The sequence below is a fragment of the Ambystoma mexicanum genome, chromosome 5q, assembly GCF_040938575.1.
Source record: "Ambystoma mexicanum isolate Mex_15411 chromosome 5q, UKY_AmexF1_1, whole genome shotgun sequence".
Classification (NCBI taxonomy): domain Eukaryota; kingdom Metazoa; phylum Chordata; class Amphibia; order Caudata; family Ambystomatidae; genus Ambystoma; species Ambystoma mexicanum.
Genome location: NC_090933.1, coordinates 801,880,012 through 801,899,467, shown reverse-complemented (window position 1 = coordinate 801,899,467; position 19,456 = coordinate 801,880,012). Strand labels below are relative to the sequence as shown.

At 43.2% G+C, this 19,456-nt stretch overlaps 1 protein-coding gene across 5 annotated transcripts in view; it reads right to left on the bottom strand.

The window, feature by feature from the left end:
• Positions 1-18,951, bottom strand: part of RALYL (RALY RNA binding protein like) — a 2,307,036-nt gene extending 2,288,085 nt beyond the window's left edge. For 2 of the 5 annotated variants that reach the window (XM_069621283.1, XM_069621281.1), the window contains exon 1: positions 18,674-18,951. The gene's annotated coding sequence lies outside the window, so the exon portion shown is untranslated. Of the gene's footprint in view, positions 1-17,847; positions 18,643-18,673 lie in introns of those variants that run through there. The other 3 variants (XM_069621285.1, XM_069621284.1, XM_069621282.1) reach the window with 3 other exon arrangements.
• Between the last annotated feature and the right edge of the window lie 505 nt (positions 18,952-19,456).

The following is a 19,456-nucleotide window of genomic DNA, read 5'->3' as shown; positions in this document are numbered from 1 at the left end:
GATTATGCCCTTCCATTGACAACAAAGCCAAATTAGCTTCCCTTTCCTCACATTATAAGAAGGAAGTCTGCTTGGCTAAACGGAAATCCTATGATGAACGCATTGCCAAATCTAACTCCAGCATGAAGGAACTCTATTCCATATTAAAAGAACTAGAGTCACCAATAGCCACACCTGATATCTGCACTAAGGATAAGTCCTGGTGTGCAGACATCCAACAGGCATTATCAAATAAAATTAAAAATGCTCCAAAATAAAATACAGCAAAAGAAAGAAACGCTGAATCTACAGCACCTACCCAATATCCCGCCGCCCAGTGACCCACCTAAGGCACACAACAATAAATTTCACTTTACCAAATTGTCTATCTTGGAAGTAGAAATAAATATCCTTTCGCTTAACCCTTCCAACTGCAAAGGGGATATCTGCCAAGCACAACTAATAAAAGATGCTGCCAGAGACGTATCTCCTTTCATCTCCAAATTGATCAATGCCTCCTTTGCCTCAAGTACCATCCCTGCTAACCTAAAACATTCTTGGGTGCTCCCACTCCTTAAGAAACATACATTAGATCCTCTCATCCCCACCAACTACCGTCCCATTACCACGGTACCATTCCTACTTAAAATACTGGATAAAGCTGCCTATATCCAGATTCAAAAACACCTAGAACTGCATAAACGCTTAGGAAATAGACAATCTGGCTTCCGCCCACTACACGGGACATTTACACCCCTCCACTTCATACAAATTCACCAGCCGTCACTTTCTATTATAAGGCAAGGTAAGAAAGATCTTCAATACAAAAAAGTAACATAATGTTGGATTTCGAGACTAGCTTACGTTAAGGGTCGATCGAGTATAAAAGGAAAACAAGCTAACGGTTTTCGAATTAACACAATAACACAATACATGCAAATACTTACACTGACATTCAGTTTTCTTGTTACCATTCTCAGGATCAACAGGGACAGCTTTTTTTTCAAATCAACCTTTGCAAAAGCTAATCATGTAACAGACATCAGAAAACAAACCTCTGCAGGAAAAGCTTGCAAGGGTGAATGGATAACGGGCTTGTGTATTGGTTGGGAGAATCTGCTCGTTCCCTGAAGATTCTGGCTTCAGACAAAGCCTTGGGATTACGAGTAGTGATCTGAACTGGAATGCAACTATTTGGATCACTAGAAGACAACGAGGAATCGGGCACAGTAGGCCCTCTTCTCACAGCAGGTATACCAGCCTCACAGTACAGATTTAGAAGCTAATGCTTGGACACACCACCTAGCTGGTTCTACATATGAGATGCTTTGCGTGGAGTGGATGATGGAGTTTGCTGCCCAACTACTGCCTGTATGAGATGGCCGCAAAGAATTTACAAATCGCATTTACAACAATAAAACAAAACTGTTAATTTATAACTTAGAATAATTGTAATTGCCTATGAGCATCAACATACCCCATCAAGCTATGTTGGTGCCTTAATTAATAAAAAAAAAAAAATAGGGTATACTATTTCATTTAAAGATTGTAATTGAATTATTGAATTAATCATCGGTAGATATGTTTTCTGTCACAGTAAATAGTAAGAACTATGAAGAGAAATGTCTACCTGCGAAAGCTGGAAGATCTGACCAAAATGCACAAGTCCGCTGTACATAAATATATAGGAAATGTGTCATTTAATACACAGATGACATGTCAGGAAACCCACGTAGATGTTTATCCTTTACCAAATGGAGCAATCGTATAGACATTACGTCCTGTAATTTCACCTTCTGTTCTCTGTGTGCGGATTGCATCACAAAAATCGCATAAATGAACGATTTTTATTTTGCTGTATTCAGTTTAAGGGCATCATCTGACGGAGTTTCTCATGCATATCAACCCTGCTTGAGTGAAGGTTGAATCTTGCCTGGTAAGACTGCGCGATAATTGAAAATTAATTAACACCATGGCATCTTTCATGTCAGAACGCCCCTGCCTTCCTGTGTGCCTAATGTCAGTGGATGCTACGGGGTTTTCAGTAATGTGTGAATTGCAACAAGCCCCACATACTGCTAAGACGCGAGAGCCTTGCATGGAAGCAGAGAGCATTAGCATTGATCGGAATCTGCGAGCAGGAGTTGAAAGTTCGAAAGTCTCGATAACAAGGAGCCCTATTTGGAAACGTTAATATCACACAGTGCTGCAAGGGATTGGATGTTATCTTCATTCCATTTTCGAAAAAAAATGGACTCATCTTTTGGAGTTAACATAGGAAGGGATTTATTTGAAATGAGGGGTCCTATACGACCAGCCCCAGGAAAATGATCTCTCTATATGTTTAAGCAGTCCCACTCCATTGGAGTGTCAAAACCAAGAGGGCAAGCTGAGCCGCTGACCAAGCAGCTCGACATGTGTTGAGGAGCACCGTGGAGGCAAACCCCAGCCTCCAGGTTCTTTATTGAGGAGCTCATATTTTTATTAAAACTGTACATGGACGGAGGTCAGAAGTTTATTAAAACAATGCACAATTAACTAAAATGTAGAGTGCTCATATTTATCATTTCATAAACCAAGAAGGAAACACTCACAGAAAAGACACAATTTAGCATGTAATGCTGATACAAGGAGAGTCAAATTCAATTAGTAGCTATAAAGCCATGCACACACTCTCAATTGGATAGCTCCTTCATTTCTTCCTAATCCCTGGCGATTTCATATTAACATACAAAATAACATAACAGGGATTAACCGTAATGTAAATGGCATTTTTTTCACACATGGAAAAAAATATATATATCTTTCTGAGGTATCTTCAAAGGCCCTCTACATTACTCACTACTGTGGCAATATCAATCCTTCAAGCCAGATAAAAGCTCATTACTGAGGAACATTTGGTATCCTCTATACCAATATTCAACGATATTCCACAGCATGTTATACTCTTTATTTGGTCATTGTGTATCCACGGGTGCTTTTGACATGAAAGACCATATTCACTCAAATAGGTTGTGCCACAAGATTACAGATCATGCAGTATAAAGTCCTTCAGATGAACATTCACACATGCGGCACGTAAAAAAGAAACACTGTTCTTATGGTGTATGTTTAGTGGTGGCTAATAAGTGAGTACTACTGAAACGAATGCTGTGTAGATGTGCATCAGCCTTACAATAGTGACTGATCATCATAACTATTAATATAGATTTATAGAGGGAGGGGTCCTTACTGCTGGATAATGACCTGCCACCAAGTTATGGCCTGGCCCGAAGCAAAGGGCCATAAATTGGGGACCGGTCATCATCCCAAGTGATAATGAGCCCTCCCGAGGTCTATACGGCTATTAGCACATAGTGGTAATAGTAATACATGTTTTGGTGGTGAAGAAAAAATAATTTCTTTAATACTGAATAAACTAAATAGGCAACTGATTTAGTAAATTTAATGTGGTTTTATTTTGTAATATTGATATAACAGTTGTTCTCCTAAGTAATGCATTTTTATTGCAAACTTGGTTGTACTGAAACAGGCTCAGCATGAGCGGTATGCAAGCCCAGAAGGACCTGCACTCCAGTCCAGTAGTCCTGCAGCAGAATGAAGGGTTTGGTTTTGTGAAGGGTGGAGCTTTGGAGCCAGGCTGTTTATGACTTCTTGGCAATGTTTTTCGAGAAGGATAGGCTACTATCACTGGTGAACCAAAAGGATTTTCCTGAATCAGAAAGTTGTGGATCAAATCCTTCTTGGTGCAAATCACTGAGCCATTCATTCTAGGTCAAGTTGTTGTTTAGAGTGGGGAATTGATGAGGCTGAAATCGGTCTTGGATGGGTTAAGTTTGAGGTAGACAGTTGACATCCAAGATTGGATAATGAGTAGGTAATTGTGGAGACTGATGTCCTGTGGGATTTATACTCTAATGTACAACTGAGTATCACCCATATACTGGTGGATGGCTAGATCTGGATCTTTGAGAAGTGTGCAGAGAGGCTCTATGCAAACGTTAAAAAGAATCAGAGAGGGGATGGAGCCTTGGGGGACTCTGTGGGAGACTGGGAGTCAGTTATAACCCAATGTGCTCATATGGACATCATGGTATCTGCCCAGGAGGTAGGAAGTAAACCCATTCAGAACAGTGCCAGAGAATCTCATCCTGTCAGCTGGGAGGGAGAGGAGGATGTGGGGTAAGTGGGGTCAAATGCAGATGAGAGGTCAAGGAGGGCCAGGTGGCATGAGTCACCCTTATCCATGATTGGAAGGGCATCATCCATCACCTAGATGGTGGCTGTCTCCATTCTACACTTTGGGCAGAACCTGAACTGGTATTCATTTGGGAGGTGTTTACTCTGTGTGGCTGTGCCAGGAACAAGGAAGAGGTGAGGCAATATTGTTAGACCCAGGATAGCACTGGTAATAAATCTTGTCACCCGGTAGAATTGCATTTTATTCCAATGATAGATAACCCTTGATATCCTATCTCAACCACCAGTTTCTTCATAACAGCATATTGACAAAGCATAACCAAAAGAGTACATCACACTTCTATGCGCTAAAATGCATGGTGACAAGAACCCTGAAGAACCATTTTTATTTATCTACTAACTACTTATTCTTAAGGAACACCAACCAAGAGCCCATGGTGAAGTCCTTATGGGGAAAGTGTGATACCTCAGGCTCCATCCACTGTTTTGGGGACTTTCAAATATCCCCATGAGCATTGGAAGAGATATTCTTGGCAGGAAGGGTTTAGAGTGAAGATAATTATTACCAGTGGGATCCACCCTGCCACATGCCCCATGGGACCGCTACAGACAGGGCACAGCCGAAACCATAGCCTGATATGTCTTCCTCTCCACACTCAGGCATTTACTTGAACAGATTTCTACTGCCACGGGCACTAGAAGGTAATTATACTGAATTTCTAATAACTGCATTACTGGGCCTGAGGCCATGGATGATATTTTGGTAACTGATGTTTGGGATGTGGGTGACAGTAAATGTACATATCTGGACCGTATATGCTTCAAATGTTGCCTGTTTCGCATTGCACAACGGTTCTCAAGTTCAAGCTTTGTGTTCAGATTTCTACTTAAAGGCAAGCCAGGGGTACTTTAGATGGGAATTGACTCACCTCTGTATGTGAGGAGCAGTGTTAGGTGTAATGAAAGATCAAGCACAGCAAACACATTAAGCGTTTAACCCTCGTTGTTGCCTAGTGCCTTTCTTCAGCCATACATCAATGAATTCACTGGTGATGAGAGCCTCAACACTCGCTATAGGATTAAGACACTTTTTACCGCCATATTCCTCGCAGTGATGCTTTCTTCTCAACCACATTAACTTCACACTTAGATACACTTCTGTTATAAATGCGTCCCTCCTTAATTGAATAATATCCCATATTTAATTATTCAAAGATGCCATATTATTTTTCCTTTCATGTTCACTATTTTTTTCTTTTTTAAAGGTGGTACTTTTTGTCCCCAATTTGTATCTTCGAGGCAGAAACTAAAATAAATTATATGTACTGAATGCATACATTCGGCAAACTTTATTGAGCTTCTCTATTGTTTCAGTTATGAGTATTTTTGAGTTTACTCTTGTGCTGCATAAAACACTACAAAGGTTCACTTCTCATAAATGTATGATTTGTGGACTGTAACACCAACAGTTCAAAATCATACATCTCAGCCTATTCAACCTTGAAAATATGGTGTCTACTGCCGAGCAAATGCATTTCACAGAAGCAAGAGAAATCAAGTCCCAGGTGTTATTTCCCAGACAGAGAATTAAAGAGTGTCTAAAACAAATGATCGAGCATGTCAAAGAAAAACAGCAGATTTAAGAGACATTACTCAACTGAGGCATGCAGTAAACAAGGCATGCAAACCAAAATACAGATTACCCATATGGTTCCAGGAGTTGACCTGGAAGTGTTCTTACTCAACTCTCTTTCGCTCCAAGTCTAAAGGGTGACAAGATGGATTTTTCCCCCTATCTGGTTTTAAGACCTGTTTTGCCGTACAGTGTTTTAAAATAATTTGCTTAGCAGTCACAGTGGCTTTCTTAATCCACTGCTTCTCTTGGACTGGGTGTGTAAAGTATGTGGCAGAAGAGTGAAATGAATAACTGGTGGATATGTGGGTGGACTTTGATTTTTGTTACTATGTGGATACTTTCAAAGACAACATCCCTTAAAAGAACAATACACTAGTCATACACCAAGCCCTTAGCTAGGCTGCACCGACAGCATGTTTTATATTAACTGGGCCTTTCTATCCCTTCATAAGATGATCCCTCGTACTTTGCCTGCTAACCGACAGGACAGTAGGCAGTAGTAGCCCAAGAAGCCACTTTTGGTTTTAGCGTGCATAGCAACATTTGATTTGAGCAGGAGATCTTGTTTGAAATCCTTGCATTTTTGGCATCTAGCCACTAACTCAAGGGTCTGCAACCTGCAGCTCTCCAGATGTTTTGGTCTACATCTGCCATGATCCCTCACCATTGACTGCTAGATATGGCTGACACGTGTTGGATCCAGATCACCTGGAGAGTGGAAGGTTCAAAACTAAGTATTTTACTAAGTGAATTTATGTCTCATCCCGAGTTCACTCGGGATGAGACATAAATTCACTTAGTAAAATGCATAGAACAAAAGTTGTGTACCTGATATGCTATAAATGTAAAAGAATCCAGAAGCTGTTAACTGAAAAAATACTAAAATAAAAAAATAAAGAAGTTTGAGAATTCTGCTAAGGAAAATATTAAAAAAGTGGAGAAAGAAATACCTTCTATGTGTTCTTGTAGAGGATTATCAAGTAAGCATGTGTCCAGTCTAGTGTATATAGAGGATCTGAAAGAATATTGAGTAAAAGAGTGCCATTACCGCCAAAGTGTTAATGTAAATGAAAGAGACCAATCTAGCTAATCAATTGACTTACCCAAGAATTCCCTAAGAAATTCAAGTGAACTGTGGGGAAGCAGCGGTGAAAAGAGCACTGTGCATAAAGCTGTACATAAATATTTAGAAAGATGGCTGCCGTAACATGAGAGTCGTGACATAAGTCACTTGGTGACATCATCAAAATGGTGCCATCACTACATCAAAGTATGCAATGGGAGAAGTAATAAATCATGGTTTATACAAAATAGAAGAGAGACAAGAATAATGTTATGCTGGAGATGAACAGAGCCAGTTAAAGAGGAACTGTGGTTGTCTAAAGTAGATATGAGATAAATGTATTAGAACAAAAGAGAATTGGAGGGTTAGCCAAGTTAGCATAAAGTGGTAATTAATGTTTTAAGAGTAAACTGCAATCTTATCATTTACAATCTAATAGAGAGAGAATAACATATTTCAGTGCCAAATGTTAGGGTATTTTCTATATTTAGACATAACCACATATTGTAATGCTAATTTGTAAACAAGTAGATAGAACAAACAAAATATGTTAAACTTGTGGAAAAGAACAATAACTTAAAAATTGTTGCTGGTTTACAAGAAGGACAACGTATGTGATGTGATTGAAAATACAAAGATAGCATAATTTTCTAAACCTAATAGACAGATTACAGTAGGAAATAATCCTTACAAATCTTGCAGTAAATGTGGTGTATCAATCTAATTTCTAATGTACAAATATTCACAATCTCTGTATATCGGTAGCATAGATCTGTGCTCAGAAAGAGGGAACATGTTACAGCAATACAAGGTCCTCAACCACAGATTACAAGGTGTAAACTTGAAAGTCACATTAAGATAACTAATTGCAACCTAAAGACAATGTAAGTATCATTCAATTATACAGTATGGATTGTTCCAAATCAAGTAATACAGGAACCATTAAATATAGCAATGGAAGTTGATCTCTGTGCTAATTCCTTTAGGGGGTAGAGTATCTAGGCGGTCTATCCAGAATAGTTCTCCCTGGGACCATTTTCTGCTCAGTTAACCTCCTCTAAATGGATTCTGTACTACCTCTAGTACAATACATCTAGAGTGCATGCATTGACCCTTGCACAATATTTTAAATCTCAGAAAATACCAAGCAGCATTTGCAATTAAGTCCAACTCTCTGCAACAAGAGGACAAATGTTGTCGAAAAGTGGGAATAAATCCTAAATAAGTGTTTATTAAATTTGATCTTATTAGTGACTGAATAAATGTCTAAATCTTTAAACACCCTTAATGAAGACATAACAGTTATTAAATCTCAATTGTCAAATCGCTTAAAAGAAACAGAACTTAAACAAACTTTAGAAGACATAATCACAAACGTAATTCACATTGAACAGAGGAAGGTATGCAAATCCCGTAGGGACACACTAGACTAGATATAGTTTACACCTGGCCATACCATTATCAAACAAACCAACCAAGGTCCAATAGGCCCACTGATAAACATCAAGATAGTAGTGATCCTACAAGTGACCCTATCTCAAGTGGTAGTGAAGCAATCTGTTCTGCCCCAGCAACCTCTATTTCTGATTAACTCAATTTGCAGAGTAGTGAAATAATACAATCTGATACTCCACTGCCGATAGACACACAACCGGCTTCTACTTCTTTCTCCTCTTTTTGGTTAAAACAAAAATCCACAAATTCTATTGTGGTTAATATGTCCAGTAAAGTACTGAGTGAAATAGAACGTGCACTCCTTAATAAATGGCTCTTCTTTGTTTCCACATATAACAGCAATCTATTTTCAGAGAAAATTAACTTGTATAAATTGCTTCATAAGATGTGTTTACAAATGTTTTTCGATACCAATCCTATTGAGACTGATGAATCGATATCTTTGACAATTTAGAGATGTGTCTCAAGAGCACTTCTAATCCATATTTTAGTAAAGCAGCTCTCAATACATTTGGAACAAACATGTTGCATCATCTATCTCACATTAATTATTGTAAAACTACAAGATCAAATTTGAGAAGATCCTAAATCAATGTGATTAAAAATCTTGGACAAGATCCTCGCTTCACTTTCAAAACAGCAGATAAAGGTGGTGCCATTGTTTTAACCAACGCTGATTTTTATCATAAAAACTGTGTGACTCTGCTGGAAGATAGGTATACGTATGAGACACTCGGCAGTGATCCGACCCCTGAGATTTCAAATAATATAAGAATGCTTGTAGACTCAGCACATTATGCTGATTATATTTCTAAACACATGAGAGATTATCTTTTTAATAACTTTCCTATAACACCAGCGTTCCATGCTCTGCCAAAGAATCATACACATAGCCACTGCCCACCATTTAGACTGATTGCAGTGGGTACTAACAAAATATTTGACTACTAGCAACTTATCTAGACATTTTATTGCAACAAGTTGTATCAAAAACCAAGTACATATTTGAGAAACACCATTCACTTCCTTAATTGTAGAGAGTCCTTACATATAGCATCTACAGACATAATATGTGTTGCTATGGATCTGCAGAGTCTCTATACTTCGATCCCACACAATGAGGGGTTAGAAGCCAATGAATGGATTCTACTTAAAGAGGATACTTTTCCAGCCAATACACACTATGTAATGGAACTCGTCCACATTGTGCTATTTCATAACGTCTTCAGATTTTACTTTGTTAGGGACGCCAGAGTCCTGGGGGTACCTAAAAGGCAGACTGTAAAAGAGCTGTCCACCACCCATATTTCTTCTATGAAGCAAAGGCAGTGGGTTAGAAAAGTAGCTTTGTGGAAGAGATTACAAGTGGCCAACTGGCCTACTCTATCCCCTGCCCACCTTGCCTATCCCAGTTCCTCTGCTACCTATGCATTCTTCTTGTAACCCCCGAGTGAGTCTTGTGTGTACAGTGCTCCATCTCTCCATAGTTAGGTTTGTGCTTTATATATCCCCCACATATGCACAAGTTTTGGTTAAAAATGTATATCTTTCACCTACACCAGTGTAGCAGCATGACCATCATAAGAGTTATGCCTGTGCAGTGGCTCAGACTGGCCTGGGACTCTGTGGCATAGCATAGGCTTCTTTGGGAAGGTGGGGGGCAGCAAGCCCCCCCCCCTTTTTTGTTATGCCACAGAGTACAAAAAGAGCAAACAGAACGGGTGCAAAAATGCACCTATAATGACCAGCCACTCTATACTGCATTTAGGTACTAACCGGGAAAATGATATTTTGTAGCATGGGACTGTTCTAAATTACAAAGCAGTATAGGCAGAATTAGTCACAATTACAGTTTGCAGTGGAGTCAATGCCAGAGTAAAACTTTCAGAGTCCTCTTCGATTTCGTGTGTTTGGGTCCCGAGTTACAGGTGTTGCTCACTTTGCTAGCAGAGGTGTACGCATAGAAAAGCAACTGTTTGGTGACAAGTGTTGGCAAACATATTGGTCAGTCTGCAGGATTGTATTTGCAACAGTTTGAAGCAGGGGCCAACAATTCAAGTTGCAAGCTACTAGCCAGCCACAAAAGTTACTTGCCACTTCAATTCTAAACATACTACTGAGTGAGGAACTTCTTGAGTGGGGATCTCATAAGGTGTACTCTCGCGACCCGTATGTTAGTGCTATTAAGGTTGGCAATGGTTTTCTTATTTTATTATTTTATTCTTGTGTCGCAAGGATGTAGGTCAACACCGAGACATAGAGTCCCTCAGCTCCGTTTGTAAAGGAAGCAGTAGTTTGTTTGTGCCTACACCTCTTTGCGCCAAATTTCTGATGTAAATGAATAAAAGTACGTAGTCAAGTTTCTTCAAGTATATTTTCTTAATTTATTTGATATATGTTCTGCCCATATGGATGACACGTGTTTCGGCGTTTCATTGGCGCCTTTTTCAAATCCGGGCTGAATGCAAGCGTAACATGTAATAAAACAAAACACAAAATATAACATATGAAATAGCATTTTAGCATATTTTGTAACACATTTAGTAGTTAGTCACTATTCTACAAAATATGCTAAAAGAAACTTGACTACGTACTTTTATTCATTTACATCAGAAATTTGGCGCAAAGAGGTGTAGGCACAAACAAACTACTGCTGCCCAATTCTAAACATACACACATCACACTATGTCTTGCTCACCAAGAGGCAAATATCACTCACCACTGGCTAGTGGTGAGTGAAAATTTGACACCCTGGAAAGATGTAAAAAGCTCATCAGACTTGTTTTCGGATTTGGTGTCATGGGAGGATGAGAACTGTTCTGAGGATTTTTGCTGCCCTGGGTGAAGTGGTTGTTTCTTTACCATCTTCCCTTACCTCACCTGATGTGACCCCTCCATTTTGATAAGAAAGTGCAGCACATGAAATTGTCTGGTTTTGGGAGCTATTCTCCAGAGTTGTTTGCACTCCAAAATATGCTGCATGGTTTAATTTCAACCTTCCTCCATCATTTTGGCAAAATGAAGTCCATGTCCAAAAACAACTGTAAAGATAGCAATAGTTATTCCTCATAAATGCTTTAATAATACACATTAAAAGTGTGTTGTTTTGGAGAGCTTGCTTATACAGACTTTTTTCTCAAAATAGAATGTGCAGGCTAGAACTAAGAATCTAACGTCAAATAATGCCCTCTGTTTTGGAATGGCCCGCTGGCTAGTGCCTTGAGTGTCTCGGAGTGCATGTTGAGCCCTGGCGGGAATCTACGATGTAAAGGCCTCGCGTTAGGCTTTAACGCGGTAGATTCCTGTCACGGCCCACTTTCATGTATTTGTATGGTGGAGAGGAGTAGCGGAACGAAACTTACGTTTCCACCGCTCCCTTCCTCTCTGCCAGACAAATACTCCAGCATTTGCACCTGCATGGATTTTTATGCCAGCGCAAATGCTTGGGATTCGTAGGAAGTCCGCCGGACTGTTGTTGCAGTAGCAAAAAATGCGGCTGACTCCTTCGGAATCCACGTTAAACACTGCGTCCCAACGCATACATGGCAGGCAGTGTTTACTCAATGTGCAGGGCGGAGTGCAAAAGGGCAGCGTACAAGCGTGTAGGCTTCCTTGTTACCCTCCCCTTTTGTACTGTGTCATGCAAATAACCAAAATAAGGCAGCAGGCACTTATCTACATTAAAGTGGAACTGCAACAGGTTCTGGTTGTGTTTTTATGGGGAACTCGAAAATGTACCCCATGGCGCGATCTGTAGACCATCCCTGGGGAGCATCGGTCTGTGAGACTAGTGCTTGAAAATGCAGTATCTAAACACGATAGAGGGCGTTGTTGCCAATTAGCCTCTTATAATCAGAGTCATCAACACCCTGTTATGACTCTTATAGAAAGCAATCAGAACTGAATGCTGGGACGTGTGGTTTCCGTTTAACTTGGAGAATGACAGGGCGTACGGTTGCCACCATGCAAACAGTTGCTGGCTAAAAGGCGAAGACTGTGTACAGCCAAGATCCCACCAAAATAGCAGAAGTCGCACTATATGAGATGCGTTCACAGCGCATGCATTGCGATTTAATGACATGAGAGTTGTCGGCCACCATGATAGCAATTAGCAACATGGCAGGCAAGCTGCTTTCTGAACGAGACATTCCGATGCTCGCTCGCAAGGAGAGAATGCCTGCTTTTGCAAAGTTTAAAAAAAAAAAAAAAACGTATTTGAGAGGCTGATTATTTTGCCAGATTTGATTCAGAATTTGCAAACGGAGATTAGTTGATACATTTGAGATGTGAAATAGAAGCAGCGCCGCCTGATTGACTCACCTGCCTAGTCATGGAGCATAGAGCTCTGGTGGGAGACTCATACCACCCCCCCCCACCCCCGCTGCCCCCCACCCGATCCCTAGAGCCGGGGGTAGCCACACTGTGGCTCTTGAATACACTGAACTGTGGCCGAAGCAATGGCACACGCCTTGCATGTTGGACAAGTGGCATGTCTTCCAGGATCATAAAAAAGACCCAATTGTGTTTCACTGAAATATTCTCTGCAAATGATTTCTCTGGTAAAATGAGGAAACGGGTGAATGTCGATATTGGGGTACAAGAAGTATGTTCACACATTGGTAAAACTGCTTTTCCCCGTACATTAGAATAACTTTTCCAAGAGGCCAAAAGTTTCCTCTTAACTTACGAGTTCCCAATGCAATGTCATGACCTTCTCTAAGTAAAAGGGCGGTCCTGTACCGTTCTGTCGGTGGTAACATTATTTTGTCGATGGTACTGTGTCAATCAATAGATTGCTGGTAGAGAGGAGCAGAGATCACAGTAGAGGTGCCTTCTCCTCAGAAAATTCCACGTGCATGGGTGCACGCCCCATGCGCATCAGGTCCACTAGGACCTCCACTGGATTGAAGACTTAGCTTGTGCCTAATTGCACATCTGGTGGCAGCAGCGTAGAATGTCAGCAGGGCACACCTGGGTGGGCGCGCGGTAAGGGAGGTAAAAGCCGGTAGCCTCCACATCAGCTGACTTCCTCTGGCAATGCAAGTACTGTGGTGGGTTTGCTGCGGCATTAGTAGAGCTCCCCAACTACCTGCCACAGAGGAGAGAGGTGCCACTGCACCCAGCCTGAACATGAGTTCAATTACAATAATCTTCACATTTGCAACATACTACAGCAGTGGAAAGCATACCCCGGCACCCAGCCTGAGCATCAGTTGCAGTCCACTTAACCAGCATAAAGCATAATCTTCCCCGCATGTTGAGCATGACTTGCATTGCATAATCCTTCCATACTACCATATCGGAAAGCATGCCACTTCACGGAGCCGAAGCATCAGTTCTGTTACACAGTGCACCTGTGTGCCAGAATAAAAACATAATACTGCACCTAACCTGATCAGGAGTTGCATTGCATAATATTTCAGCTTCATGCCATGTTACCACAGAAACCATAATGCTGCAACTAGCCTGAGCATGAGTTGTAGTTCACAGTAGTTCACTGCTCTGCCACATGTCCACTGCATAAAGCATAATGCTGCACCCAACCTAAGCAATTGGGTATTTCACTGTTCTGCCACATGTCCACTGCATGAAGCATAATACTGCACCCAACCTAAGCATGGCTTGTAGTTCACAGTGTTTCACCGCTCTGTCACATTTCCACTGCATAAAGCATAAAACTGCACCCAACCTAAGCATGGCTTGTAGTTCACAGTGTTTCACCGCTCTGTCACATTTCCACTGCATGAAGCATAATACTGCACCCAACCTGAGCATGAATTGTAGTTCACAATACTTCACCGCTCTGTCACATTTCCACTGCATAAAGCATAATACTGCACCCAACCTGAGCATGAATTGTAGTTCACAATACTTCACCACTCTGTCACATTTCCACTGCATAAAGCATAATAATGCACCCAACCTAAGCATGACTTGTAGTTCGCAGTACTTCACCGATGTACCACATTTCCACTGCATAAAGCATAATACTGCACCCAACCTGAGCATGAATTGTAGTTCACAATACTTCACCGCTCTGTCACATTTCCACTGCATAAAGCATAATAATGCACCCAACCTAAGCATGACTTGTAGTTCGCAGTACTTCACCGATGTACCACATTTCCACTGCATAAAGCATAATACTGCACCCAACCTGAGCGTGAATTGTAGTTCACAATACTTCACCGCTGTGCCACATTTCCACTGCATAAAGCATAATACTGCACCCAACCTGAGCATGAATTGTAGTTCACAATACTTCACCACTGTGCCACATTTCCACTGCATAAAGCATAATAATGCACCCAACCTAAGCGTGGCTTGTAGTTCACAGTATTTCACTGCTCTGCCACATTTCTACTGCATGAAGCATAATACTGCACCCAACCTGAGCATGAATTGTAGTTCACAATACTTCACCACTGTGCCACATTTCCACTGCATAACGCATAATACTGCACCCAGCCTGAGCATGAGTTGTATCACACAATGTTTCACCTCCGTGCCACGTTATAACACCATTAAGCATAATGCTGTGCCCAGCCTGATCATGAGAAGAGTGACATTACAAAGCCTAGCACCGCGCCAAGCTTAAGCGGGAGTTTCATTACATTGTTTTGGGCAGAGGGAACGGAGCTTTTTGAAAGGTGTACCTGGGTAGGTCAAGGGTGTGTTAGACGCTTGTTTTGTTTCTGAGTTCGCCTAAGTGTGTGGTTGTGTGGGTGTTTAACTTAGCAGGAGTGTTGCCCGCCTGGGCTTGCTTCTGCTGTTCACACGTTCCATTGACCATAAACCCTGTCCGTCAGAAGTCTGGCCACTATTTAATGTAACCCAGAGACTCAGCTGCACGTGACCTCCAAAACCACCCCCATTTCCTAGGTGGGTATTTTCTTTCACAAAGAACGCATTATATACATGCATGCATGCATTCATTCATACATACGCATGCTATACATCACCATGGCACCGGGCCTACTTGTTCATTGAAGACCTGTTTTCGTGCTTTGCCGTCACAGGCAGTGCGCTTCGATACTGTCTGACAAATCTAAACACTGCGTTGCTCTAATGAGATGTGCAACACAGCAGCTGGCGGTGTGCGGGAAAACACACATGTGTGAAGGTGTAGGGGAATCGACTGAGTGGTCATACAGGAACGATGGAACATGAAAGGAACACATGCGCTAGAGTTCCAGGCGTTTAGACTACATATTTAGAGCAGCATTGATTTCAAGCAACCCGATTGGTCCCTTGCCAGGCAAGGTGACGTGTGCTGCGATGTTCACGTCAGGTCGTCTGTGTGTTAGCATCCGAGGGAGCAAAGCGCACAGCACAGACATCATACACTACTGGCATAAAGGCAGGGTGCATCATTTAATGAGATTACGGTGATATGCAAATTGGCGCTAAACACGAGGACCTCACAGATGCAGGAAGTACACTGGGAAATAGGCAATCTGTGTCTCTTGAAACCAGTTTCGGAATGGGTTTCAAATGCAACTTGCAACAATTTAATAAACAATAGCACGCCTTAGCACGGTGCAAAAGCCACTTTCACCACAGTCCCTCAGTAGCAGGAAGGACTGTATACAATCAAAGAACGTGTACTCCCATCCATCGATAACCCTGGAATGGTCACGTGATGACTGAGCTGGAAGTGCCACCCAGTCACGGCCCATTGACATAGTATTATTCTAGTCTTTGACCGGCCGCTCTCTGCAACTGGAGTTCAACCGACTGAACTATCCTAACAGCTCCCCTGCGTGCATGACTGCAAGTGCGTGTCAATCCACACCCATGTACAGCTGTCACGCCATCTTAGACCGCCCTACAGTGGCACATTAGCTTAACAGCGCCTGGCTACCACTGATTAAGTCCATTAAGTATAAAAAAATAAAAAAACAATCAGATCACCCAAGATTCCCACTCCCAGAAGGCATTCATCTAAAAGCCCCTGACTAGATAGCAGGTGTCGGGTGCCATGTGGTTTTTATTGTGAGTGAGGGGGTGGGGTGGAGCACGGTAGCATTTCGGGAGTATGATTTGATTTGAACAGATATGGTAAGGCGCTGGAAATCCCTTCACGTCCTCGCGGTGACGGGTGGGTCGAAGCCCCTGGGGCTCTTGTGGACCTGGTGATCGCAGCTGGTGCGAGCATCGCCACAATATATCAAAATATCGCAAAACAGGTTGTTCCTTGACGCTTGAGCTTCGGAAAAAAATGCCCCTGTGCACAAAATGCCCCCGACCCCCCCCCCCCCCCCCCCGCTGCAATCTGTTTACACATATAGGTTTTACAAGCAATGTAAGGCATGCGAATAAAGTAATAATTCCACAACGCTATTGAAAATTCGCGTTTAAGCTAACGGTATTCGGAATCAGCCAGCATCTCCATCACCAGAGAGCAGGCCCCAGTATTTACATCACATGTGTTGAAAGCATGTGGGTCTTTCAGCGCGGCACATTCCCCAGCAACGCCGTCTTGTCACCTGCATCCTGCATAGCAACACGGAAATACCCGGGCGCGGCCCTTCCGTCTTGTGAAAGGATTCAAAGGAAGGGCCCGCGACGACAGGGCAACGCGGCCCCGCAAATACAGAGCGGCGCTCATTTCTGGAGAGCTGAACTCTCTGTGACCGCCATGCAGAGGAACTACTCTAGCGCCGGGCGGCCGCGTAACCATGCACACACACGCCCCCTTCCTGCGCCCCTACCTCCCTGCTGTACCCAGCCCGCCTGTTGGCATTGCCCGCGAGAAGTCCACGTCTGATGCCCCGTTACCCTCGCGCGCTGCCCCACTGCTGTTTGGGGGTCGATATCCAGGACACCCCTGGGCTATATGAAAACATCCCTTTAAAGACGTGGCCCCAGAGGCACGCGATGCGCCGAGCCAGTGGACACAATCAATTATCCCTGCACCTTTGGGGTTGGCCGCCGCTTCTGGCTCGGTTGGTTTCCTCCAAAGTAAAGCCGAGCCCTCCTAGCGGGGATAATTGGCACAGGCTTCGCTTTCTAATTGCGAATCCGATACCTGGTTAACATGTCAGTGAGCGTCCGCGGACGACAGGCGGACCCACCATATGGGGGCGGCGTTGGATAGGGCCTTGCAATGGTCATACTAAGTTACAACATGGCATGCGACTGAGCAAGTGACTCTGCCCCAGCCCGTCAGTCCTGGAAAAGTGACAGACTCTACCCCCCACTGAGAGGATGACTTGTTCGTGACTGACTCTCTCCCAGCTCCTTAGGACTCTCGAGACAGGATCGAGCCCAGTCATTCCCTAAAGCCGTCGCTTCCTTTCACCCGCAGAGCACACCTCCAGTCTGCGCTCTCCGGGCCGCTGAACCCGACCCTCTAGCGGGGGATTGGCTGCTGGAGAGCCATCACACTGGAGCCGGGCTGCGCGTGCTCCTGGAGCAGTCACAGTGACTCGGCGCACAGGGTATCTGGAGCTCCCATTGCCATCCTCATTCAATTACAAACAGCGGCAACGCCTACAAGCACATCAAGTACCTTCTCCGGGAGACTGCTCAGCTCTTTCACTTCATCTTCCGTTGACAAGGAAACCAAAAAAAAAATCAGCACTTCATTTTCCAGGGGAAAAAAATGAAAAATACACCTTCCACTGCCATCATGTGAAAAAATGTTATTAGCAAGAGCACCGCTGGTCACAACAGAAAATTGACTGGGAGGACACCAAAAAGTAAAAAAGAAAATGCAAAAGTCCTGGCCATGAAAGGGGGGAGAAGAAAGGTTTGCAAAAATGCTCTAGCTGCAAGAAAAGTTTCACGTTATAAGGGGGGGCAAAAAAAAAGAAACAGGGCAACAAACCCGTGGGGGTTGTTTCGGGGTTCAAAAAGGGAAGAAAAATAAAATGAACCTCTGGGTGGGTGAGTCGCACCAGGTCTGCAAGACCACACATTCCAGTCGACGCTGCTGCTGTGCAATGCATTATCAATCCGCGAACACAAAAAACCACCCCGGGAAAATGCAGAGCAAAAGGGGTTATAGACGTGCCACTCTTAATAATAATTAAAAAAAAAAATGTGCACACACTTCACAACGTTTTCCCCAACAAAAGCAGTATTGGCGTTGGGGCTGCAACGGTTCGTCCCAGTGGCCGCCGCCGCCGCCGCCGCGTGCAGCCACCGGGATCACAGACACAGCGCCGTCATAACAAGTAGAAAGGCATGCTAGAAAAACTTGCAATCAGAAAAAGGCTCAGAACCATTCTCCAGCTCCCATCTAAAACAATCATCAAAGAAGTGAAAAAAATGAAAAAAAAGAAAAGAGAAAAAAAAGACAAAAAAGACAAGAAGGCCACTGAAAAGGTACTCACCGAGCGGGAGTAAAATGTTGGAGTAAAAATGAGAATTTGTGTAAAATACACAGTATGGCGGTGGGAGAAGGAATGAAGCGCTTTGCTCTCAGTCTCTTGCCTCGGGCACTGACACGTGACTCGCAGCCAAGCTGACTCGCCAGCAGGGAGGGGAGGTGGTGGACTCGGTGGAAGAGGAAGGAGGGGAAGCCCCAGCGGAGCAGGCGAGAACTCGGCTACACCGGCGCCCGGAATGGAGCCTGCAGCAGGTGCACGGCGGCTCCCTGCGCGCGCACACACAACACACACACACAGACACACACGCGGTGCTGGGCTGGGCTGAGCTGTCAGTACGCACTGAACAGTCATAGGATGCTGACTGCGACCAAGCAGGTGTGCGGGCACGCAGCAGACAGCGGCGGGAGCACTTGCTCGCCTGCCGAACGCTGTGCACGACGTCGGAGCGCCGAGCGCACCACGTACACCTCCCTGTGGCAATGTGTCCGTGCTTTGCGAATGAAGCACCTCTTGCTGTATATGCGCGATCCATGAACGTATTCGTCTATGCTCATTGCTAGTTACCCCTTTTCCATGCATACTTTTCTTTCCAAATATATGTCATAGCTGGATGGGTCATAATAGCGCCATGCATTGGGAAACACTCTCTTCTGTATTGATCTATATGTTATATGAATGCCGTCAATGTTCTGTGTGTTGGTTACACTGTTGCAGTGCATGTCAGTGCGCTTTCATGAATCTAATATTGTATTCAACGACGGCATTTTAGGTAGCAGTGAAATATGT